Genomic DNA, 26,593 nt, shown 5'->3' on the forward strand with positions numbered 1-26,593 from the left:
AAAGGAGGGTGCTGGGATAAGAGGGGCACAGTGCCGGCAAGACTTAACAATCTGTCGAGCAAGGACTTTCGGTATTTGAAATTTTCTGTGGAGTGTAGTGGAATTTACATGGAATTTTTCATGGAATAATTTGGCTTGTTCTTCTATGGAGAATATAAAAGGTGTTTTTGTGATAAAGTCTGCCTTTTCGTTACCCGTAGATAAGGGTCCTGGAAGACGTGCATGAGCCCTAAGGTGTCCTGCAAAGAAGGGTTGATCTGGATCACGGTGTGTCATCTGACATGATTCTAATCGTTGTTGGACTAAGGTGATGGCTTGCCTAGCTTCGGGGGTAAGACTTCTTTTTGAGCTTAAGTCTACGTCACCCTTGAGAATATCAAATAGGGGCTTTAACTCCGCTGTAGTTAGTTTTAAGTAGGGTCGAAGCCAGGCAATGTCACCTAACAATTTCTGAAAGTCATTAAGGGTGTTTAGATTGTCCAGCCTAAAGCTGAGTTTTAGAGGCCTTACCATCGTGGATGAAAGATGTGTGCCTAAATAGGTTTGTAGATCTCCTTTTTGTATTTTATCTGGTGCTATGGTGAGGTGCCATTCCTTTAATTCTGCTATTAGAAATTGGAGTGCCTTATCAAGCTCTTGGTTGTTTTTGTGCGATAATAAAATATCATCCATGTGATGGTATAGTAACAACGTGGGAAATTTGTGTCTAATTGTTCTTAAAGCCTTGTCAACATACATTTGGCATAAGGTAGGGCTATTGGTCATACCTTGTGGTAGGACTGTCCATTCATATCTCTGATCTGGTTGGGAGTGATTAACTGCTGGCAAGGTAAATGCAAATCTCCAACAGTCATCCTTATGTAATGGAATGGAGAAGAAGAAATCTTGTATATCTATAATAATTGTGGGCCATCCTCTTGGTATTGCAGAAACAAGAGGTAAGCCACATTGGATAGGGCCCATAGAGTACATTTGAGCGTTTATGGCTTGGAGATCATGGAGTAGCCTCCATTTACCTGATTTTTTCCTTATAACAAATATGGGTGTATTCCAAGGAGATGTCGAAGGGCGAAGATGCCCAGCACCCAAATGTTCCTTTATTAAACCTTTGGCTGCCTCTAATTTTTCTTTAGTTAGGGGCCACTGAGGAATCCAGCAAGGCCTATCGTCTTTCCATTTTAAAGGTATGGCATGTTCAGTGGCCCCTATTAAAAACCCAGACCTTACTCTTCTGGAATTGCTTTGGGAGTGGTATCGGTTGAGTTATGCCTTGCTCTTGTTTCCCTAACCCTCGGCCCATTGTATATCCCATTGACTGCATCATTCCCTTGACAGGACCATTGAACAAATTCTCCGTGGTTAGTTTTAAATCGATGTGTGCTAGGATATCGCACCCCCAAAGTGATATAGGTAGGGCACAAATGTATGGTTGGAATAGTCCGGTATGGCCCTCTTTGTCCCTCCATTGCAATGTTGCTGCACTTTGGTCGGGGCTTTGTGCAACGCCCAGGCCCCGTAGTGTTTGGTTGGCTTTGACTAAAGGCCAATCTTTAGGCCAGTCAAGGGACCTTATAATGCTTTTGTCAGCTCCAGTGTTGAGCAGACCCAGGAAGTCCCTTCCTCGGATGGTTAGGGTTAATAATGGCCTGTCCTGTAATCCCAGGGTTAAACAAGCAAGAGGCTCTCCAGAGGAACCAAAACCTTTAGTTCCTCGGGGGATGTTCTTATATGCATAAAGACCATGTTGGCTAGGTAGAATAAGCATTTGAGCTATCTTATCTCCCGGGGTTATGGCCGTTATGCCTTTTGGGGAGGATACCATAATTTTCACTCATCCTTGAAAATCAGAATCAATAACACCTGGGTGCACAGTTAATCCCTTCAAGGTAGTGGAACTCCTTCCTAACAGGAGGCCGACTGTCCCTTGGGGTATTGGTCCCTGCCAATCTGATTCCACCGTCTGCACCCCCATGTCAGGAGTTAAGACCAATCTGGAGGTGGTGCAGATGTCCAATCCTGCGCTTCCTGCTGTGGCCCTCCTTGGCTCGTAAGTGGATGCCAGCTCATGGGCACTTGTTGTATCACCCCCGTACATTTGTTGTGGGCCCCGGAGTGAAGGGCCCGAATTCCCGTTTTTTTGTAGCTTAGGATTAGGACCTAGGAAATTTCCCTCTCTATCTCTTACGGAGGTGCAAATATTACTCCAATGATTCCCTTTCTTACATCTAGGACAGAGCTTGGGTTTTTGGCTTCGTTCGGCTTATTCGGAGTGCCATTTGTTTGGACATTGCACTTTCCTGTGGCCGAGTTGCCCACAGGAAAAGCAGGCACCCGGATTAGACTGAGATGGCTTCTGAAAACCATAACTTGAAAGGCCCTGGGTAATGGCTGCCGCAAGGACCTGCCCTTGTATAACAGAGTCATTGATATCTCTGCATACCTTTAAATATGTGGAGAGGTCCTTGCTTTTCCAGGGCCGGATAGCTTCCTTGCACCATTTGTTTGCCTGTTCATAGGCTAATTGCTTGACTAGGGGCATGGCTTGTTCTGCATCCCCAAAAATGCGGGAAGCTGTCTGGAGTAGATGATCTACAAAGTCAGCATATGGCTCATTGTTGCCTTGAATGACTTTTGATAATTGTCCCTGTAAACCTCCGGTACCCTGTAGGGTTTTCCAAGCTTTTATAGCTGCAGCAGCTATTTGTAGGTAGATGATGGGATGGTATTGGGCTTGAGCCTGAACAGTGACATAATTTCCTAAGCCCGTTAGCATGTCTACATTCCAGTCTGGGTGGCCAGCGGCTGCATTGCACCTGGCAGTGGCCACGTTGTATTCCTGCCAGGCTGTTTTCCACATCAGATATTGGCCCCCTGATAAGGTAGCTCTAGCCAAGTTTGTCCAGTCCCCTGGGCTCAAGTTGAGCCCCGCTAGGGACTCTAATAAGGATACTGTGAAGGCGGCCTGAGGACCGTATGTGTTAACTGCTTCCTTTAATTGTTTCACAAGCTTAAAGTCTAAGGGCTGATGAAGCCTTTGGTTTTGAGCGTCCTCGAGAATGGGGAAGCAAGCCGTCGAGAGATCTGCCCAAGGAGAGGAGGTTTGACACGAGCATGTGCCCTTACAGGAACCTGAATAGGGAGGGGGTGGCACTGTAGGCTCGATTGTATCAGGAAGGGTTGCATGACCTATTTTTAGTTCTTTTACCTTCCTTTCTAATTCCTCCCCGCTGAACTCCTCCTCTTCACCATTTTCACTGCCAGTTTCAGAGGAATGCGAGGAGTGCAAAGAGCATTCCTCTTTTACCTCCTCTAAAATGGAACTTCCTTCTCTTAGGGGGCCTGCAAATTTGTCCTTTTTAACTGTAAGGCAGCTCCTCACAAGAGCCCATATAGCCATGGTGCCTGTTGGCAAAGGCTGCTGAGCATCAGCCTTTCTCAAATCTTCTCCCAAATGTTCCCACTGTGGGACACTTAAGAGGCCCTCATCTAAAAACCAAAGAGCTTGATGCTCTATTGCTTTTAGGAATGCTCGAGCAGTTCAAGCTTTAAGAGGGGTTCCGTTGGCTTTTAAAAGTGCCCGCAAGGGGCTCTCCATTCAGAGTCTAGAAATTTCCGACCCCATTATTTTTTACCTTTAGAGTTGCGATCCGCGAACATACAGCTGCTGTCCCTTTGTGATTGCTCTTCAGCAAGCTTTTAGCCTTTCCTTTGTGGTCGTCTTAGTGACGAACGTGCATTATAAGGAGGGGGAAAAGGTACTCATGTATTGCCTTCTCCCACCTTCTCCCTAAAATGCTGAGTTTAAAAAGCTGCACAACTTCTATTCCATGAAATCTCCCTGTTAGAACTACCACTTCTAAAAAAGAAAACAAAGGAAAGGAAAGAAAGAACTACCACTTCTAAAAATCAAGTAAACAAAAATGGAAACATTGTATTTCACTTTGAGGAAACTGTTCAATGTGAGATCGATGCACATAAAATTAAAGAGTTAAATATACCTAAATATTATCAGTAAATCAGAACATATCTCAACCAGTATCAGAATTTGCTACTTTTAAATATGCTCACAGTTCCCGGGTTTCGGCACCAAATGTCGCGCTCTCCCTGCCTGCAGAGATGACACAACAACACCCACACACAGGTCGATGCAGAAGCTCCTGTTTATTCCCCGGTCGATCTTTCTCCTCCCCCTGCGGGGAAGTTCCCTTGCCTTATATAGGGCATAATAGCCAATCACAAAGGTGTTCACATGAACAGGAGGTATACAGCCAATCACAGAAGTGTTCACGTGAACAGGAGGTATCTGGGGCTCATAGGCAGTGGTGGCATGCGGTGTTCTCGTGAGGAGCACGAGATCACGTGTGGCCAGGGCGGATGTTTTTTTTTTTTTCTTTTTGGGCTGTCTGTGCTGCTCGGGCTGTGTAGCCGGTGCCAGCTTAGGGGTGCGACCGACGCCATCTTAGGGGCGCAACCCCGAAAGACTTCATCAAGATCAAAAGCTTTTTCACAGCAAAGGAAACAGTTAAAAAAACCAAAAGACAACTGACAGAATGGGAGAAGACATTTGCAAATGACATATCAGATAAAGGGCTAATATCCAAAATCTATAAAGAACATACAAAACTCAACAACCAAAGAACAAATAATCCAATCAAGAAATGGGCAGAGGACAGGAACAGACATTTCTTCAAAGAAGACATCCAGATGGCCAACAGACACATGAAAAAGTGCTCCACGTCATTCGGCATCAGGGAAATACAAATCAAAACCACAGTGAGATACTACTTCATACCAGTCAGAATGGCTAAAATTAAGAAGTCAGGAAATGTATCACATTGATTGATTTGCGAATGTTGAACCATCCTTGTAGCCCAGGGATGAATCCCACCTGATCATGGTGGATAATCTTTTTAAAGTGCTGTTGGATCCTGTTGGCTAGGATCTTGTTGAGAATCTTAGCATCCATATTCATCAGTGATATTGGTCTGAAATTCTCCTTTTTGGTAGGGTCCTTGCCTGGTTTGGGGATCAGGGTAATGCTGGCTTCATAGAAAGAGTCTGGACATTTTCCTTCTGCTTCAATTTTTGAAACAGGTTAAGGAGAATAGGTGTTATTTCTTCTTGGAAGGTTTGGTAGAATTCCCCAGGGAATCCGTCAGGTCCTGGGCTCTTGATTTTTGGGAGGTTTTTGATCACTGCTTCAATCTCGTTATTAGATATCGGTGAATTAAGGTTGCCAATTTCTTCCTGGCTCAGTGAGGTAGTTTATATTTTTCCAGGAATGCATCCATTTCATCTAGGCTGCTAAGCTTATTGGCACATAACTGTTCGTAATCACTTCTGATGATTGTTTCTACTTCCTTGGCGTTAGTTGTGATCTCTCCCTTTTCATTCATAATTTTATGAATTTGGGATTTCTCTCTTTTCTTTCGGATTAGTGTAGCCAGTGGCTTATCGATCTTATTGATTCTTTCAAAAAACCAGCTTCTAGTTTCATTGATATGTTCTAAATTAATATGAGAAGAGATAAGAACCACATGGTCCTCTCAATTGATGCAGAAAAAGCATTTGACAAAATCCAACATCCGTTCCTGATTGAAACGCTTCAAAGTATAGGGATAGAGGGAACATTCCTGAACCTCATCAAATCTACCTATGAAAGACCCACAGCAAATATCACCCTCAATGGGAAAAAGCTTGCAGCCTTCCCATTGAGATCAGGAACAAGACAAGGATGCCCACTTTCACCACACTTGTTCAACATAGTATTAGAAGTCCTAGCAACAGCAATCAGACAACAGAGAGAAATAAAAGGTATCCAAATTGGTAATGAAGAAGTCAAACTCTCTCTCTTCGCAGATGACATGATTCTTTATATGGAAAACCCAAAAGACTCCACCCCCAAACCACTAAAACTCATACAGCAATTCAGCAACGTGGCAGGATACAAAGTCAATGTGCAGAAATCAGTGGCTTTCTTATACACTAACAATGAAAATACAGAAAGGGAAATTAGAGAATCGATTCCATTTACTATAGCACCAAGAACCATAAGTTACCTGGGAATAAACCTAACTAAAGAGGTAAAGGATCTGTACTTGAGGAACTATAGAACACTTATGAAAGATATTGAAGAAAACACAAAAAGATGGAAGACCATTCCATGCTCTTGGATCGGAAGAATAAACATTGTTAAAATGTCTATACTGCCTAGAGTAACCTATACTTTTAATGCCATTCCGATCAAAATTCCACCGGCATTCTTCAAAGAGCTAGAGCAAATAATCCTAAAATTTGTACGGAATCAGAAGAGACCCCAAATCGCTAAGGAAATGTTGAAAAACAAAAATAAAGCTGGCGGGCATCACCTTACCTGATTTCAAGCTTTATTACAAAGCTGTGATCACCAAGACAGCATGGTACTGGCATAAAAACAGACACATAGACCAGTGGAACAGAGTAGAGAGCCCTGATATGGACCCTCAACTCTATCTATGGTCAATTAATCTTCGACAAAGCAGGAAAAAATATACAGTGGAAAAAAGACAGTCTCTTCAATAAATGGTGCTGGGAAAACTGGACAGCTATATGTAGAAGAATGAAACTCGACCATTCTCTTACACCGTACACAAAGATCAACTCAAAATGGATAAAAGACCTCAATGTGAGTCAGGAATCCATCAGAATCTTAGAGGAGAACATAGGCAGTAATCTCTTTGATATCAGCCACAGCAACTTCTTTCAAGATACGTCTCCAAAGGCAAAGGAAACAAAAGCGAAAATAAACTTCTGGGACTTCCTCAAAATCAAAAGCTTCTGCACAGCAAAGGAAACAGTCAAAAAAACAAAGAGGCAACCCACGGAATGGGAGAAGATATTTGCAAATGACAGTACAGACAAAAGGTTGATATCCAGGATCTATAATGAACTCCTCAAACTCAACCCACACGAAACAGACAAACACATCAAAAAATGGGCAGAAGATATGAACAGACACTTCGCCAATCAAGACATACAAATGGCTATCAGACACATGAAAAAATGCTCATCATCATTAGCCCTCAGGGAGATTCAAATTAAAACCACATTGAGATATCACCTTACACCAGTTAGAATGGCCAAAATTAACAAAACAGGAAACAACATGTGTTGGAGAGGATGTGGAGAAAGGGGAACCCGCTTACACTGTTGGTGGTAATGCAAGTTGGTGCAGCCTCTTTGGAGAACAGTGTGGAGATTCCTCAAGAAATTAAAAATAGAGCTTCCCTATGACCCTGCAATTGCACTCCTGGGTATTAACCCAACGATACAGATGTCGTGAAAAGAAGGGCCATCTGTACCCCAATGTTTATAGCAGCAATGGCCACGGTCACCAAACTATGGAAAGAACCAAGATGCCCTTCAACGGATGAATGGATAAGGAAGATGTGATCCATATACACTATGGAGTATTATGCTTCCATCCGAAAGGATGAATACCCAACTTTTGTAGCAACATGGACGGGACTGGAAGAGATTATGCTGAGTGAAATAAGTCAAGCAGAGAGAGTCAATTATCATATGGTTTCACTTATTTGTGGAGCATAACAAATAGCATGGAGGACAATGGGTGTTAGAGAGGAGAAGGGAGTTGGGGTCAATTGGAAGGGGAGGTGAACCATGAGAGACTATGGACTCTGAAAAACAGTCTGAGGGGTTTGAAGTGGCGGGGGGGTGGGAGGTTGGGGTACCAGGTGGTGGGTATTATAGAGGGCACGGCTTGCATGGAGCACTGGGTGTGGTGAAAAAATAATGAATACTGTTTTTCTGAAAATAAATAAATTGGAAAAAAAACATATGTCTCCAACGGCAAAGGAAACAAAAGAGAAAATAAACTTTTGGGACTTCATAAAATCAAAAGCTTCTGCACAGCAAAGGAAACAGTCAATAAAACAAAGAGGCAACCCAGGAATGGGAGAAGATACTTGTAAATGACAGTACAGACAAAAGTTTGATATCTAGGATCTATAATGAACTTCTCAAACTCAACACACGCGAAACAGGCAAACATATCATAAAATGGGCAAAAGATATGAAGGGACACTTCTCCAATCAAGACATACAAATGGCTATCAGACACATGAAAAAATGTTCGTCATCACTAGTCATCAGGGAGATTCAAATTAAAACTACATTGAGATACCACCTTACACCAGTTAAAATCGCCAAAATTAGCAAGACAGGAAACAACATGTGTTGGAGAGGATGTGGAGAAAGGGGAACCCTCTTCCACTGTTGGTGGCAATGCAAGTTGGTGGAGCCTATTTGGAGAACATTGTGGAGATTCCTCAAGAAATTAAAAATAGAACTTCCCTATGACCCTGCCATTGCACTCCTGGGTATTTACCCCAAAGATACAGATGTAGTGAAAAGAAGGGCCATCTCTACCCCAATGTTTATAGCAGCAATGGCATAGGTCATAGGTCGCCAAACTATGGAAAGAACCAAGATGCCCTTCAACGGATGAATGGATAAGGAAGATGTGATCCATATATACTATGGAGTATTATGCCTCCATCAGAAAGGATGAATACCCAACTTTTGTAGCAACATGGACGGGACTGGAAGAGATTATGCTGAGTGAAATAAGTCAAGCAGAGAGAGTCAATTATCATATGGTTTCACTTATTTGTGGAGCATAACAAATAGCATGGAGGACAATGGGTGTTAGAGAGGAGAAGGGAGTTGGGGTCAATTGGAAGGGGAGGTGAACCATGAGAGACTATGGACTCTGAAAAACAGTCTGAGGGGTTTGAAGTGGCGGGGGGGTGGGAGGTTGGGGTACCAGGTGGTGGGTATTATAGAGGGCACGGCTTGCATGGAGCACTGGGTGTGGTGAAAAAATAATGAATACTGTTTTTCTGAAAATAAATAAATTTGGAAAAAAATGACATAAAAAAAAGAATGGATTTGCAGGTGTCAATGGTGATACTTTGGAATTAAGTGCTTAGCTGTATGCCAAAGTGGAGCCAAAGACCAACAGCAGATCACAAGAAGTCCTATATCATTGAAGCTCTCTGGCAGCACAGAGCTAGAAGACTTTGCTTACAGAGACACAGAGGAGGAATCTGACGAGTCAACTCAGACCAGAGGCCTCAGATGAGGGAAGGCAAGAGCATAAATCCTAAGTCTATGTCCCAAGCAAATTTGGAGGGAAAGCCTGCCTTATCTTCCCCATCCTTTCCTAACTGAAGGTCAAAATTGGGAAAATTTCTTGCCCAGAAAGGAGCCCTTTATCACTCCACTCAAAAACTGGCTTTCCTTTGAAGAAGAATTCAGAAGGTGGTGAGGATGGTCAAGCCTAGAGCCCAGTTGGAGTCTTGTAAGATGATGGGAATGAGGACGTCACTGTGTGTGCACCTATACCTGAAGCCCAGGCTTCCTGGAGGAAGAAGGAATAAAGAATGTTACCACCTGGAGGAAGGCTGATGGATCATGGTTGTTGGGAAGCCAAAACCCAAGAGGCAAATGTCTCCAAATACCCCTTGACTGCTAGCACTCCTTCACCCCCACAGAGCAAGAGAGAAAAAATCCATGTGGTGGCAGCCTTTTCAGCTTCTGCAACCTTTTCATTGGACAACCACTTGAATTAGAATAATTTTACTTCATCTTTTGAAGTACTGGAGTAGTGCTAGGGACAAGATCATTGAGAACTTATCTACAATAAGTAATCAATTTTAAAGATATCTGTTTCATTTCATTCTTTAAAAAAAAGATTTATTTATTTGAGAGAGAGAGAGAAACAGGAGGCAGAGGATGGAATCTTCAAGCAGACTTCCTTCTGAGCAAGAAGCCCAACTGCAAGGCTCAATCTCACAACCCATGAGATCACTACCTGAGATGAAACCAAGATTCGGATGCTTAACTGACTGAGCCACCCAGGTGCCCTCATTTTAATCTTTCTTAAAATAAATTTTTAAATTTTTAATTAATGTATAATGTATTATTAGCCCCAGGGGTACAGGTCTGTGAATCACCAGGTTTATACACTTCACAGCACTCACCATAGCACATACCCTCCCCAATGTCCACAACCCCACCACCCTCTCCCTACCCCCCTCCCCCGGCAACCCTCGGTTTGTTTTGTGAGATAAAGAGCCTTAGGTTTGTCTCCCTCCCGATCCCATCTTGTTTCATTTATTCTTTTCCTATCTCCCAAACCTCCCACATTGCATCTCCACTTCCTCATATCAGGGAGATCATATGATAGTTGTCTTTCTCGATTAACTCATCTTGCTAAGCATAATACCCTCTACTTCCATCCACATCATTGCAAATGGCAAGATTTTTCTTTTTGATGGCTGCATGGTATATATATACCACTTCTTCTTTATTCATTCATCTGTTTATGGACAGCTAGGTTCTTTCCATAGTTTCGCTATTGTGGACATTGCTGCTATAAACGTTCGGGTGCACATGCTCCTTCAGATCACTACATTTGCATCTTTAGGGTAAATACCCAGTAGTGCAATTGCTGGGTCATAGGGTAGCTCTACTTTCAACTTTCTGAGGAACCTCCATGCTGTTTTCTAGAGTGGTTGCACTAGCTTGCATTCCCACCAACAGTGTAGGAAGGTTTGTCTTTCTCCGCATCCTCATCAGCATCTGTCGTTTTCTGACTTCTTAATTTTAGCCATTCTGACTGGTGTGAAGTGGTATCTCACTGTGGTTTTGATTTGTGTTCTCTGATGCTGAATGATGTGGAACACGTTTTCATGTGTCTGTTGGCCATCTGGATGTCTTCTTTGCAGAAATATCTGTTTCTGTCCTCTGCCCATTTCTTAATTGGATTATTTGTTCTTTGGTAGTTGAGTTTCATAGGTTCTTTATAAATTTTTGGATATTAGCTTTTTATCTAATATGTCATTGACAAATATCTTCTCTCATTCTGTCAGTTGTCTTTTGGTTTTGTTAACTGTTTCCTTTGCTGTGCAAAAATTTTGATCTTGATGATGTCCCAATAATTCATTTTTGCCCTTGCTTCCCTTGCCTTTGGTGATGTTTCTAGGAAGAAGTTGCTGCAGCTGAGGTCGAAGAGATTGCTTCCTGTGTTCTCCTCAAGGATTTTGGAATCATTCCTCATATCGAGGTCTTTCATCCATTTGGAGTTTATTTTAGTGTGTGGTGTAAAGAAATGGTCCAGTTTCACTTTTCTGCATGTGGCTGTCCAATTTTCCCAGTACCATTTGTTGAAGAGACTGTCTTTTTTCCATTGGACATTCTTTTCTGCTTTGTTGAAGATTAGTTGACCATAGAGTTGAGGTTCTATTTCCGGTCTTTCTATTGTCTTCCATTGATCTGTGTGTCTGGTTTTGTGCCAGTACCATACTGTCTTGGTGATGACAACTTTGTAATAGAGCTTGAAGTCTGGAATTGTGATGCCACCAACTTTGGCTTTCTTTTTCAACATTCCTCTGGTTATTTGGGGTCTATTCTGGGTCCATATAAATTTTAGGATTATTTGTTTCATTTCTTTGAAAAAATGGATGGTATTTTGATAGGGATTGCATTAAACTTGTATATTGCTTTAGGTAGCATACACATTTTCACAATATTTGTTCTTCCAATCCAGGAGCATGCATCTTTCCATTTCTTGTGTCTTCCTCAATTTCTTTCATGAGTACTTCATGGTTTTCTGAGTACAGATTCTTTGCCTCTTTGATTAGGTTTATTCCTAGGTATCTTATGGTATTTGGTGCAATTGTAAATGGGATTGGCTTCTTAATTTCTCTTTCTTCTGTCTTGTTGTTGGTGTATAGAAATGCAACTGATTTCTGTGCATTGGTTTTATATCCCGACACTTTACTGAATTCCTGTAAAAGTTCTAGCAGATTTGTAGGGGAGCCTTTTGGGTTTTCCACATAAAGTATTGTATCATCTGCAAAGAGAGAGAATTTGACTTCTTCTTTGCCAATTTGGATGACTTTAATTTCTTTTGTTGTCTGATGACTGAGGCTAGGACTTCTAGCACCATGTTGAATAGTAGTGGTGATAATGGACATCCCTGCTGTGTTCCTGACCTTAGCAGAAAAGCTCTGTTTTGTTCCATTGAGAATGATATTTGCCATGGGTTTTTCATAGATGGCTTTGATGATATTGAGGTTTGTGCTCTCTAACCCTACACTTTAAAGAATTTTGATCAGGAAGGAAGGAGTTTTGACCAGGAAGTACTTTATCAAATGCTTTTTCAGCATCTATCGAGAGTATCATATGGTTCTTGTTCTTTCTTTTATTGATGTATTGTACCATATTGGCTGATTTGAGGATGTTGAACCAACCTTGGAGCCCTGGAATAAATCCCACTTGGTCTTTGTGAATAATCCTTTTAATGTACTGTTGGATCCTATTGGCTAGTATTTTGGTGAGAATTTTTACATCTGTGTTCATCAAGGATATTGGTCTGTAATTCTCCTTTTTGATGGGATCCTTGTCTGGTTTGGGGATCAAGGTGATCCTGGCCTCATAAAATGAGTTTGGAAGTTTTCCTTCCATTTCTCTTTTTTGGAACAGTTTCAGGAGAATAGGAATTTATTCTTCTTAAATGTTTGGTAGGATTCCCCTGGGAAGCTGTCTGGACATGGGTTCTTTTTTGTTAGGATTTTTTTTAAGATTTTATTTATTTATTTATATGACAGAGAGAGATCACAGTAGACAGAGAGGCAGGCAGAGAGAGAGAGAGAGGGAAGCAGGCTCCCTGCTGAGCAGAGATCCCAATGCGGGACTCGATCCCAGGACCCTGAGATCATGACCTGAGCTGAAGGCAGTGGCTTAATCCACTGAGCCACCCAGGCCCCCCTTTTTTGTTAGGATTTTTTTTTTTTTTAGTTTCAGATATAGTATTTAATAATTCATCTGTTCCATGTAACAACCAGTGATCATCAAATCATGTACCCTTCTTAATGCCCATCATCCAATTACCCCATCCCCCCAACCCTCTACACTCCAGCAACCCTCAGGTTTTCTATCCTTAAGCTTCTGTCATGACTTTTCTTCCTCTCTGATGACTTCTCAATTTTCCCTCCATTCTCTGTGCTGTTTCTTATATTCCACATATGAGGGAAACAGTATGATAATTGTCTTTCTCTGATTCACTTATTTCTCTCAGCATAATATCCTCCAGTGTCATCCTCATCAATATAAATAAATGGTAAGTATTCATCCTTTTTGACAGCTGAGTAATATTCCATATCATAATAAGCATTTCTGTGTTGCCAGTCTTTACAGGTCTCTATTTTTTAAGCACAGCAAGTCTAGTAACTCTTATTTCTCTTCTGGCAATATGGAGTTTTAAAAAAATCCCAACAATTTGAATATAAATGTATATTTATGTATAGCATACTTCTACTATCTTAGACATATTTTACTTATTTTCATGCTGATATTAATTCAAAATATAAATAAATGGAGAGAGAGAGAGAGAATTGTCACTTTTAATTGAACAAGACAGATTTTTATTTTTTTTCCCAATTTATTTATTTTCAGAAAAACAGTATTCATTATTTTTTCACCACACCCAGTGCTCCATGCAAGCTGTGCCCTCTATAATACCCACCACCTGGTACCCCAACCTCCCACCCCCCCCCGCCACTTCAAACCCCTCAGACTGTTTTTCAGAGTCCATAGTCTCTCATGGTTCACCTCCCCTTCCAATTTACCCAAATTCCCTACTACTCTCTAACGCCCCTTGTCCTCCATGCTATTGGTTATGCTCCACAAATGAGTGAAACCATATGATAATTGACTCTCTCTGCTTGACTTATTTCACTCAGCATAATCTCTTCCAGTCCCGTCCATGTTGCTACAAAAGTTGGATATTCGTCCTTTCTGATGGAGGCATAATACTCCATAGTGTATATGGATCACATCTTCCTTATCCATTCATCCGTTGAAGGGCATCTTGGTTCTTTCCATAGTTTGGCGACTGTGGCCATTGCTGCTATAAACATTGGGGTACAGATGGCCCTTCTTTTCACGACATCTGTATCTTTGGGGTAAATACCCAGGAGTGCAATTGCAGGGTCGTAGGGAAGCTCTATTTTTAATTTCTTGAGGAATCTCCACACTGTTCTCCAAAGAGGCTGCACCAACTTGCATTCCCACCAACAGTGTAAGAGGGTTCCCCTTTCTCCACATCCTCTCCAACACATGTTGTTTCCTGTTTTGTTAATTTTGGCCATTCTAACTGGTGTAAGGTGATATCTCAATGTGGTTTTAATTTGAATCTCCCTGAGGGCTAATGATGATGAGCATTTTTTCATGTGTCTGATAGCCATTTGTATTTCTTGATTGGAGAAGTGTCTGTTCATATCTTCTGCCCATTTTTTGATGTGTTTGTCTGTTTCGTGTGGGTTGAGTTTGAGGAGTTCATTATAGATCCTGGATATCAACCTTTTGTCTGTACTGTCATTTGCACTACTTCAATCTCCTTACTTGTTATAAGTCTGCTTAGCTTTTCCATTTCTTCCTGGCTCAGTTTTGGTAGTTTATATGTCTCTAGAAATGCATCCATTTATTCCTGATTGTCAAATTTGCTGGCATATAGTTGCTTATAATATGTTCTTATAATTGTTTGTATTTCTTTGGTCTTGGTTATGATCTCTCCTCTTTCATTCATGATTTTATTTATTTAGGTCCTTTCTCTTTTCTTTTTGATAAGTTTGGCCAGGGATTTATCAATCTTATTAATTCTTTCAAAGAAACAGCTCCTAGTTTCATTTATTTGCTCTATTGTTTATTGATTTCTATTTCATTGATTTCTTCTCTGATCTTTATTATTTCTCTTCTCCTGCTGGCTTTAGGTTTTCTTTGTTGTTCTTTCTCCAGCTCCTTTAGATGTAGGGCTAGGTTGTGTATTTGAGACCTTTCTTGTTTCTTGAGAAGGGCTTGTATCACTATATGTTTTCCTCTCAGGACTGCTTTTGCTGTGTCCCAAAAATTTTGAGAGGTTGTGTTTTCATTATCATTTGTTTCCATAAACTTTTTCAATTCATCTTTAATTTCCTGGTTAACCCATTCAATCTTTAGAAGGATGCTCTTTATTCTCCATGTATTTGGGTTCTTTCCAAATTTCCTCTTGTGATTGAATTCTAGCTTAAGAGCATTGTGGTCTGGAAATATGCAGGGAATGATCCCAATCTCTTGATACCGGTTGAGACCTGATTTATGACTCAGGATTTGATCAATTCTGGAGAATATTCCATGTTTCCTAGAGAAGAATGTGTATTCTGTTGCTTTGAGATGGAATGTTCTGAATGTATCTGTGATATCCATCTTGTCCAGTGTGTCATTTAGAACCTTTATTATTTCATTGTTGATCTTTTGCTTGGATGATCTGTCCATTTCAGTGAGGGGTGTGTTAAAGTCCCCTACTATTGTTGTATTATTTTTGATGTGTTTCTTTTATTTTGTTATTAATTGGTTTATATAGTTGTCTGATCCCATGTTAGGGGCATAGATACTTAAAATTGTTAGATCTTCTTGTTGGGCAGACCCTTTGAGTATGATATAGTGTCCTTCCTCATCTCTTATTATAGTCTTTGGCTTAAAATCTAATTGATCTGATATAAGGATTGCCACCCCAGTTTTCTTCTGATGTCCATCTGTATGGTAAATTGTTTTCCAGCCCCTCACTTTAAATCTGGAGGTGTCTTTGCATCTAAAATGAGTTTCTTGTAGACAGCATGTTGATGGGTTTTGTTTTTTATTCATTCTGAGACCCTGTGCCTTTTTTTTTCAATTTATTTATTTTCAGAAAAACATTATTCATTATTTTTTCACCACACCCAGTGCTCCATGCAAGCCATGCCCTCTTTAATACCCACCACCTGGTACCCCAACCTCCCACCCCCCCCGCCACTTCAAACCCCTCAGACTGTTTTTCAGAGTCCATCGTCTCTCATGGTTCACCTCCCCTTCCAATTTACCCAAATTCCCTACTCCTCTCTAATGCCCCTTCTCCTCCATGCTATTTGTTATGCTCCACAAATAAGTGAAACCATATGAAAATTGACTCTCTCTGCTTGACTTATTTCACTCAGCATAATCTCTTCCAGTCCCGTCCATGTTGCTACAAAAGTTGGGTATTCCTCCTTTGTGATGGAGGCATAATACTCCATAGTGTATATGGACCACATCTTCCTTATCCATTCATCCGTTGAAGGGCATCTTGGTTCGTTCCATAGTTTGGCGACTGTGGCCATTGCTGCTATAAACATTGGGGTACAGATGGCCCTTCTTTTCACGACATCTGTATCTTTGTGGTAAATACCCAGGAGTGCAATGGCAGGGTCATAGGGAAGCTCTATTTTTAATTTCTTGAGGACTCTCCACACTGATCTCCAAAGAGGCTGCACCAACTTGCATTCCCACCAACAGTGTAAGAGGGTTCCCCTTTTTATTGGGGCATTTAGCCCATTTACATTCAGAGTAACTATTGAGAGATGGATTTAGTTCCATTGTATTGCCCGTAAGGTGACTATTACTGTATATTGTCTCTGTTCCTTTCTAGTCCTTTCTGGTCTACTACTTTTAGGCTCTCTCTTTGCTTAGAGGACCCCTTTCAATATTTCCTGTAGAGCTGGTTTGGTGTTTACAAATTCTTTCAGATTTTGTTTGTCCTGGAAGTTTTTTCTCTCTCCTTCTATTTTCAATAATAGCCTAGCTGGATATAGTATTCTTGACTGCATGTTTTTCTCATTTAGTGCTCCTAATATATCATGCCAGATCTTTCTGGCCTGCTGGGTCTCTGTGGATAAGTCTGCTGCCCCTCTGATATTTCTACCATTGTATGTTACAGACTTCTTGTACCGGGCTGCTTTCGGGATTTTCTTTTTGTCAGTAAGACTTGTTAATTTTACTCTTAGATGACGGGTTGTGGATCTATTCTTATTGAGTTTGAGGGGGATTCTCTGTACTTCCTGCATTTTGATGCTTGTTCCCCTTCCCATATTAGGTAAATTCTACAGTAATTCTCTCCAATATACCTTCTTCCCACCCCCTTTCTTCTTTTTCTGGAATCCCAATTATTCTAATGTTGTTTTGTCTTATGGTATCACTTATCTCTCAAATTCTCCCCTCATGGTCCAGTAGTTGTTTGTCTCTCTTTTGCTCAGCTTCTTTATTCTCTGTCATTTGGTCTTCTATATCACTAACTCTCTCTTCTGCCTCATTTATCCTAGTAGTGAGAGCCTCCATATTTGATTGCACCTCATTAATAGCTTTTTTAATTTCAACTTGGTTAGATTTTAATTCTTTTATTTCTCCAGAAAGGGCTTTTATTTCTCCAGACAGGGTTTCTCTAATATCTTCCATGCCTTTTTTGAGCCTGGCTAGCACCTTGAGGATCGTCATTCTGAGCTCTAGATCTGACATATTACCAATGTCCATATTGATTAGGTCCCTAGCCTTTGGTACTGCCTCTTGTTCTTTTTTTTTGGGGGGGTGAGTTTTTCTTCCTTGTCATTTTATCCAGATAACAATATATGAAGGAGTGAATAAAATACTAAAAGGGTGGCAAGAACCCCAGGAAAATGAGGTTTAACCAAATCAGAAGGGACCCCAAATTGTGGGGAGAAGAAAGGGGCTAAAAAGAAGTTCAGCAAAAAAAAATTAAAAAAGAAAAAACAAAGAAAAAATATTATATATATATATATATATATATATATATATATATATTAGACTGCTGGATAACCCATTTTAATCTTCAAAATCAAGTTAAATATATTTTTCTCCAGATTTTGTTTAGAATTATTGTTGTCCCATTTCCAACAGCGTTTCAACATTTGGCAGGCTCTGAGGATAGCACAACGCAATGATAACTGGATATATGAAAGACAGAATTCTTTTTTACTTAAAACTCCAAAAGTGAAATGGTGGCTACAGAGGGCTCCCCAGAGGATTGACCCTGGAGAAATGGTAACAGCAAGCTGGAACTGTAAAAAAGCAGCTTCTATATGGCAGGCTGAGTGTGGTTAGTTAAATGTCATGGGTTTCCTATGGATTGGGTATTTTAAATAATTCTGTGGGCCCATGGAAGAAGTGGATGCCTCTGGATATTTGGCACTTGACAATAAGTGTGGTAATTTAGGAGGTTTAGATCCAGATAAGGGAAAGGGTTGGACTTAGTGAACTGTCCTTGAAGGGGAATTGATAATTTTTAGTCATGCTTCTTAACTGGGACAAAATAGAACTTGTGAAATATATTTCAGACAGGTAATGAAGTGACTACAACATTTCCCCTGCCTTGTTTCACTTTAATTTGTTGAGCATTATTAATGTTTTTACATATTTTGCATCTGTGTTCACAATGTCAATCTGTGAATAATTCAATATGGAAGGCTGTGGGTGGGTCAATAAGGGATAGAAGATCAAATGATTAGGGCCACACAGGGGGTTTACCTGTTATTTACAATTGCCAAATTTACATGCCATAAGAAATGACTTCATAAAGGCGTAAGTCTTTCTATTTTTTAGTTCATTTAAAATATATTTTGTAAAGCCAGGCTCATTTATAGCATAAAATCCAGTAACCTGGTTTAAGAAAAAAGAAAATTATTGAATGAGGTGATTTAAACAGTAGGATCTTTTCATTTATGTCATGTTACCAGTAGCACAAATTACAAAGATTTTCTCCTATGTTTTCTTTTATTTTTATAGTTTTGTGTTTTACACTTACATTATGATTCACTTTAGTTCTGTATATCTCTATCTATGTGGATTTTTAAAAATTTTTGTTATGTTATGTTAGTCACCATACAGTACTTCATTAGTTTTTTTTTTTTTTTTCCATCTTGGACCTCAAAGATATATACAGAACATTCCACCCTAAAACAACAGAATACTCATTTTTCTCAAGTGCACACGGAACCTTCTCCAGAATAGACCACATACTGGGTCACAAATCAGGATTCAACCGATACCAAAAGACTGAGATGATTCCCTGCATATTCTCAGATCACAATGCTTTGAAACTGGAGCTCAATCACAAGGAAAAGTTCAGAAGGAACCCAAACACCTGGAAGTGAAAGACCACCTTGTTTAGGAATGCTTGGATCAGGGGCGCCTGGGTGGCTCAGTGGGTTAAGCCGCTGGCTTCGGCTCAGGTCATGATCTCAGGGTTCTGGGATTGAGTCCCGCATCGGGCTCTCTGCTCAGCAGAGAGCCTGCTTCCCTCTCTCTCTCTCTGCCTGCCTCTCCATCTACTTGTGATTTCTCTCTGTTAAATTAAAAAAAAAAAAAAGAATGCTTGGATCAACCAGGAGAACAAAGAGGAACTGAAACAATTAATGGAAACCAATGAGAATGAAGACACTTCTGTCCAAAACCTATGGGATACAGCAAAAGTGGTCATAAGGGGGAAATACATAGCCATCCAAGCCTCCCTCAAAAAAATTGAAAAATGCATAACACACCAGCTATCTCTACACCTTAAAGAACTGGAGAATCAACAACAAATCAAACCAACTCCACACATAAGAATGGAAATCATCAAGATTAGAGCTGAGAACAATGAGGTAGAAACCAGAGATACAGTAGAACGTACCAATGAAACTAGAAGCTGTTTTTTTGAAAGAATCAATAAGATCGATAAACCATTGGCCACACTAATCCAAACCAAAAGAGAGAGAGCCCAAATTCATAAAATTATGAATGAAAAGGGAGAGATCACAACTAACACCAAGGAAGTAGAAACAATCATCAGATTATATGCTAATAAACTTATGCCAATAAGCTTAGAACCCTAGATGAAATGGATGCATTCTTGGAAAACTATAAACTACCAAAATTGAACCAGGAAGAAATCGACAACCTGAATAGACCAATATCTAATAACAAGATTGAAGCAGTGATCAAAAACCTCCCAAAAAACAAGAGCCCAGGACCTGACGGATTCCCCAGGGAATTCTACCAGACCTTCAAAGAAGAAATAACACCTATTCTCCTGAAGCTGTTTCAAAAAATTGAAGCAGAAGGAAAACTTCCAGACTCTTTCTATGAAGCCAGCATTACCCTGATCCCCAAACCAGGCAAGGACGCTACCAAAAAGGAGAATTTTAGACCAATATCACTGATGAATATGAATGCTAAGATTCTCAACAAGATCCGAGCCAACAGTACCTGTTGGATAAACCTGTTGGTTTATTTATTTATTTATTTATTTATTTCTATTTCTTTTCAGCGTAACAGTATTCATAGTTTTTGCACCACACCCAGTGCTCCATGCAATCCGTGCCCTCTATAATACCCATCACCTGGTTCCCCCAACCTCCCACCCCCCACCCCTTCAAAACCCTCAGATTGTTTTTCAGAGTCCATAGTCTCTCATGGTACACCTCCCCTTCCAATTTCCCTCAACTCCTTTCTGCTCTTCATCTCCCCTTGTCCTCCATGCTTTTGTTATGCTCCACAAATAAGTGAAACCACATGATAATTGACTGTCTCTGCTTGACTTATTTCACTCAGCATAATCTCTTCCAGTCCCGTCCATGTTGCTACAAAAGTTGGGTATTCATCCTTTCTGATGGAGGCATAATACTCCATAGTGTATATGGACCACATCTTCCTTATACATTCATCCTTTGAAGGGCATCTGGGTTTTTTCCACAGTTTGGCGACTGTGGCCATTGCTGCTATAAACATTGGGGTACAGATGGCCCTTCTTTTCACGACATCTGTATCTTTGGGATAAATACCCAGGAGTGCAATGGCAGGGTCATAGGGAATTCTATTTTTAATTTCTTGAGGAATCTCCACATTGTTTTCCAAAGTGGCTTCACCAACTTGCATTCCCACCAGCAGTGGAAGAGGATTCCCCTTTCTCCACATCCTCTCCAACACATGGTGTTTCCTGTCTTTCTTATTTTGGCCATTCTAACTGGTGTAAGGTGATATCTTAATGTGGTTTTAATTTGAATCTCCCTGATGGCTAATGATGATGAACATTTTTTCATGTGTCTGATAGCCATTTGTATGTCTTGATTGGAGAAGTGTCTGTTCATATCTTCTGCCCATTTTTTGATATGATTGTCTGTTTTGTGTGTGTTGAGTTTGAGGAGTTCTTTATAGATCCTGCATATCAACCTTCTGTCTGTACTGTCATTTGCTCCAATTTAGTATATGTGCTGCCGAAGCGAGCACTGTACTGTCATTTGCAAATATCTTCTCCCATTCCGTGAGTTGCCTCTTTGTTTTCTTGACTGTTTCCTTGGCTGTGCAGAAGCTTTTGATTTTGATGAAGTCCTAAAAGTTCTTCTTCGCTTTTGTTTCCTTTGCCTTTGGAGAAATATCTTGAAAGAAGTTGTTGTGGCTGATATCGAAGAGATTACTGCCTATGTTCTGCCTAGTATTCTGATGGATTTCTGTCTCACGTTGAGATCTTTTATCCATTTTGAGTTTATCTTTGTGTACGGTTTAAGAGAATGGTCAAGTTTTATTCTTCTACATATAACTGTCCAGTTTTTCCAGCACCATTTATTGAAGAGGCTGTATTTTTTCCACTGTATATTTTTTCCCATTGTGTTTAAGATTATTTGAACATATAGTTCAGGGTCCATATCTGGGTTCTCTACTCTGTTCCACTGGTCTATGTGTCTGTTTTATGATAGCAATGCTTTTTCCCATTGAGGATGATATTTGCTGTGGGTTTTTCGTAGATAGATTTCATGAAGTTGAGGATTGTACATATTCCCTATATTTTGAAGCATTTTCAAAAATGGATGCTGTATTTTGTCAAATGCTTTTTCTGCATCAATTGAGAGGACCATGTGGTTCTTCTCTCTTCTCTTATTCATTTGTTCTATCACATTGATTGTTTTGCGAATGTTGACCCATCCTTGTAGCCCAGGGATGAATCCCACCTGATCATGGTGCATAATCTTTTTAATGTGCTGTTGGATCCTGTTTGCTAGGATCTTGTTGACAATCTTAGCATCCATATTCATCAGTGATATTGGTCTGAAATTCTCCTTTTTGGTAGGGTCTTTGCCTGGTTTGGGGATCAGGGTAATGCTTGCTTCATAGAAAGAGTCTGGAAGATTTCCTTCTGCTTCAATTTTTTGAAACAGCTTCAGGAGAAGAGGTATTATTTCTTCTTTGAAGGTTTGGTAGCATTCCCCAGGGAATCCGCCAGGTCCTGGGCTCTTGTTTTTTGGGAGGTTTTTGATCACTGCTTTAATCTCGTTACTAGATATTGGTCTATTCAGGTTGTTGATTTCTTCCTGCTTCGATTTTGGACGTTCATATTTTTCCAGGAATGCATCCATTTCATCTAGGTTGCTTTGCTTATTGGCATATAACTGTTGATAATAACTTCTGATGATTGTTTCTACTTCCTTGGTGTTAGTTGTGATCTCTCCCTTTTCATTCAGAATTTTATGTATTTGGGCTTTCTCTCTTTTCTTTTGGATTAGTGTGGCCAGTGGCTTATCGATCTTATTGATTCTTTCAAAAAACCAGCTTCTAGTTTCATTGATACGTTCTACTGTATCTTTGGTTTCTACCTCATTGATCTCAGTTTTAATCTTGATGATTTCTCTTCTTATGTGTGGAGTTGGTTTGATTTGTTGTTGATTCTCCAGTTCTTTAAGGTGTAGAGACAGCTGGTATATTCTGGATTTTTCAATTTTTTTTTGAGGGAGGCTTGGATGGCTATGTATTTCCCCCTTATGACCGCTTTTGCTGTATCCCATAGGTTTTGGACCGAAGTGTCTTCATTCTCATTGGTTTCCATGAATTGTTTCAGTTCTTTTGATCTCTTGGTTGATCCAAGCTTCAATCTCCTTACTTCTTTGATCTCCTGGTTGATCCAAGCATTCTTAAACAAGGTGGTCTTTAGCTTCCAGGTGTTTGAGTTCCTTCCGAACTTTTACTTGTGATTGAGCTCCACTTCAAATCATTGTGATCTGAGAATATGCAGGGAATAATCTCAGTCTTTTGATATGGGTTGAGTCCTGATTTGTGACCCAGTATGCGGTCTATTCTTGAGAAGGTTCCATGTGCACTTGAGATGAATGAATATTCTGTTGTTTTAGGGTGGAATGTTCTGTATATATCTATGAGGTCCATCTGGTCAACATATGGATGGGTCCTGCCGTTATATCCGATCTTCAACCCTTTGTCATTTGATGGGCGCATTTAGGCCATTCACATTGAGAGTGATTATTGATAGATAGGTTTTTATTGACATCGTGTTAAATTTGAGGTCTTTCTTTCTGTAGATTGTCTCTATATTTCTGTTCAATGTTATTCTTAGGATTTTTCTTCTTTTATAGAACCCCCCTTAATATTTCCTGCAGTGTTGGTTTGGTGGTTGCATAGTCTTTTAAGCCTTGCCAGTCTTGGAAACTCTTTATCTCTCCATCCATTTTGAATGTCAGTCTTGCTGGATAAAGTATAATTGGATGCATGTTCTTCTCATTTAGTGCCCTGAATATATCTTGCCAGCCCTTTCTGGGTTGCCAGATCTCTGTCGACAGGTCTTATGTTATTCTGATGGGCCTTCCTCTGTAAGGAGTCTCTTTGTCCTAGTGGCTTTCAAGAGATTATATATACAATTATGATTCTTCAATTTGACTCTCAGGTGCCTTGATGTGTTTTTTTTTTTAATCTATAATCTTGGGTGGAGACCTTTTGGCCTCTAGTACATGAACACTGGTTCTATTCGCGAGATTGGGAAACTTTTCATGAAGAACTTGTTCCACTATATCTTCTAGACTTCTTTCTTTCTCCTCCCCTTCAGGGATTCCAAGAATTCTGAGGTTGGAACGCTTCATGCCATCGTTTATTTCCCTGATTCTGCTTTCGTGGTTTCTAAGATGTTTGTTCCAGGCTTCCTCCTGATCCTTTCTCTCTATCTGTTTGTCCTCCAGATCACTAATTCTATCTTCTGTCTCAGCTACCCTAGCTTTGAGAGAATTTAGGTTAGATTGGAACTCATTGAGAACATTATGAAGCTCATCCCTGGTAGCTTTCAGCTTTGCCCTAACATTGTGAACATCATCCCTGGTCGCTTTCAGTTCAGCCCTAATCAATTCTCTTTGGTCATCCAGGGCTTTCTCCAACCTAGCTATTGCCTGGATAATTGTTAGCCTGAATTCTCTTTCCAACATATTGTCTATGTTGATAGCTGTTAGCTCTGTTGCAGTAGGCCCATCCTCTGTTTTTTCTTCTGTTGGGCATTCCTCCTCCTAGTCATTTTGGTGAGAGATGACTGAACGGATGTAGCTGGATGTATTGAACTTGGTGCAGTCAAGGTGCACCCTGTAATGCTTCTGAGCAATCAGGGTTCCCCACCCAAACGAGACAAAAAAGAAAAGAAAAAGAAAAAGAAAAGAGAGAGAGAGACAGGAAAAAAAGGGAAGATAAAAGAGAAGGTTCAGCTCAAATGGGCCCCAAGGTAAGACTGATGAAGTATACAAACAAAAACAGACAAACAAAAAGACTGATAAAAGTATATGACAAGAGAGAAATATATATATATATATATATATATATATATATATATATGCAAATAAAGGAAGAACCTCATCAAAAAGAACCCCAAGTATAAGCTTTATATACTATCAGAACAAACACAAAAGCACAGAAACTCTGGTGGAAGAAAAAGATGGGAGAGTGGTTATAAATTCTCAGTGTGGGCAGGGAAGTTTGTTTTGATTCTTCCTGGATGTATCTTGATATCTTTGTTAAAGGACTCAACTTTCCTAAGATAAAGGTGGATTAAAAATTGGTTTGGCGTTGATTGAAGAGAGGGGATTACCTTGAAGTTTAACTCTATATGAATATTAGAAAATAAAAATAAAAAAGGAATAATCTAAACTAAATTTATAAAAAAAATTAAAATAATAGAAATGCAAAAGAAAAACACAGGTGTATGTATCAAAAAGTTCAGGTTAGAAGGTTATTATGGAATTTGATGTACTGGACATCCCACTGTGATGGTAAATAGGTTAGAAAATTATCTATATAAAGAAAATTGAACCAGAATATTGGGAACGAGTTAAAAATAAAAGTTGTCCTATGAAGTAGTGGTGGTTGTTCTCTTGTAGTCTTTTTTTTTTTTTCTTCTTCTTCTTCTTTCCTGGGTGGTTTTCTGGGGGAGAAGCCTGCCACGTGTGTTTTCTGTTAATGATGTTCCCTGAGTTAAGTCCTCCTGCCCCCCTCAAGGGGGTGAGCTCTGAGGAAACCGGTTTTTTTTTCAGGCTTTTGTTCTCTGGAGGTTTCTATGTTTGTTCACTTTTTTCTTCCTCTCGCCTTGACCGTTTTTGATGGTTTTTGTAGGTTTAGAGGAAAGCAAACTGCACCCCGACCTCCCTCTCAGAGAGAAGCCTTAGTCTGGTCCCCTGTGGGTACTGAAGAGCCCATATAAATTTCCCCTTGGCCATTGGCAGTGCAGGTTCCTAGTCGAGGTCCCTGGGGACACAGGATCTTCTGCTTGTACCCAAAACCATGGCAGCGTGGCTGTCTGGGCAGCTCCAGACTGCCAGAAAGGTTCCAAGCAGTGTTCACACACTGAAATTCTCCCGCTGGCCCGGGTTGGGATTGCCTGGTCTTTCCGGGTCTAAGAGCGCCGGCTTGCTCGCACCTCTCTCAGGGGAGGGTATGGGGCGCATGCATGTCTCAGGCTCTGAAACAATGGCGCAGGTCTAAGAGCACCAGGTTGGGCCTTTGTGCACCTCTCTCAGGGGAGGTTGAGGGGCACGTGCGTCCCAGGCTCTGTAGCATTGCTCAGTGTTTTGCTGTCTGGTGTGGCTCCCAGCCCCTCACAGGAGCCAGACCTCATGCATTCTCAGGCACGCTGGCAGCTCAGGGACCAAGACCTGGTTTCTCCACCGCACTCTCTCTGGATCAGCACCAGGGGAGGCTGTCCTGGGTCTGGGGACTTATGCCCTTGTCCCTAGCTGCCCCGATTACCACAGTTTCCCCCCTCCGTGATCCTTTGCTGTTTTAGAGTGCTTTCAACCAGTCTCCAAGTTAATGCTGGTCCCCATATGCAGGGCACTCTCCTATTAGGGGTATTACTTTCCAATTGGTCTCCTCTGGTGGCTCCCTCCCCCTTTTGTTTACCTTTTGATATCAGCCCGATGTTCCCACTCTGCTTTACCTGCCCACTTGCATCCTCTGCCCCAGTAGAGATCCAGATGTGTATAATTCTGATCTCAGGCTGATTTCATGGGTGATTGGAATTCTTTGGTAGGTAATCAGCTCACTTTAGGGTACAAGTTGAAAAGGTGCCTCCTCCTACTTCCCTGCCATCTTGTCTCCCCCACTTCATTAGTTTTTGATGTAGTGTCCCATCATTCATTGTTTGTGGATGTTGGATTTTTATTTTTCAGCATCTATTGAGATGATCATATGTTTGTTCTTTTACTGTTTATCAATGGGGTAAATTATATTGTTTGATTTTAAAATGTGAGGTAACCACTTTGCATTCTGGGTTAAATCCCCATTGGTCATGATATGTTATCTTTTCTACATATTTTTGGATATTTGCTAAAATTTTGTTAATAATTTTCACATCTCTGTCCAGGAGGATATGGGGATGTCTTTTTATTTTCTT

The sequence above is a fragment of the Neovison vison genome, chromosome X (assembly GCF_020171115.1).
Source record: "Neovison vison isolate M4711 chromosome X, ASM_NN_V1, whole genome shotgun sequence".
NCBI classification, from domain to species: Eukaryota; Metazoa; Chordata; class Mammalia; order Carnivora; family Mustelidae; genus Neogale; species Neogale vison.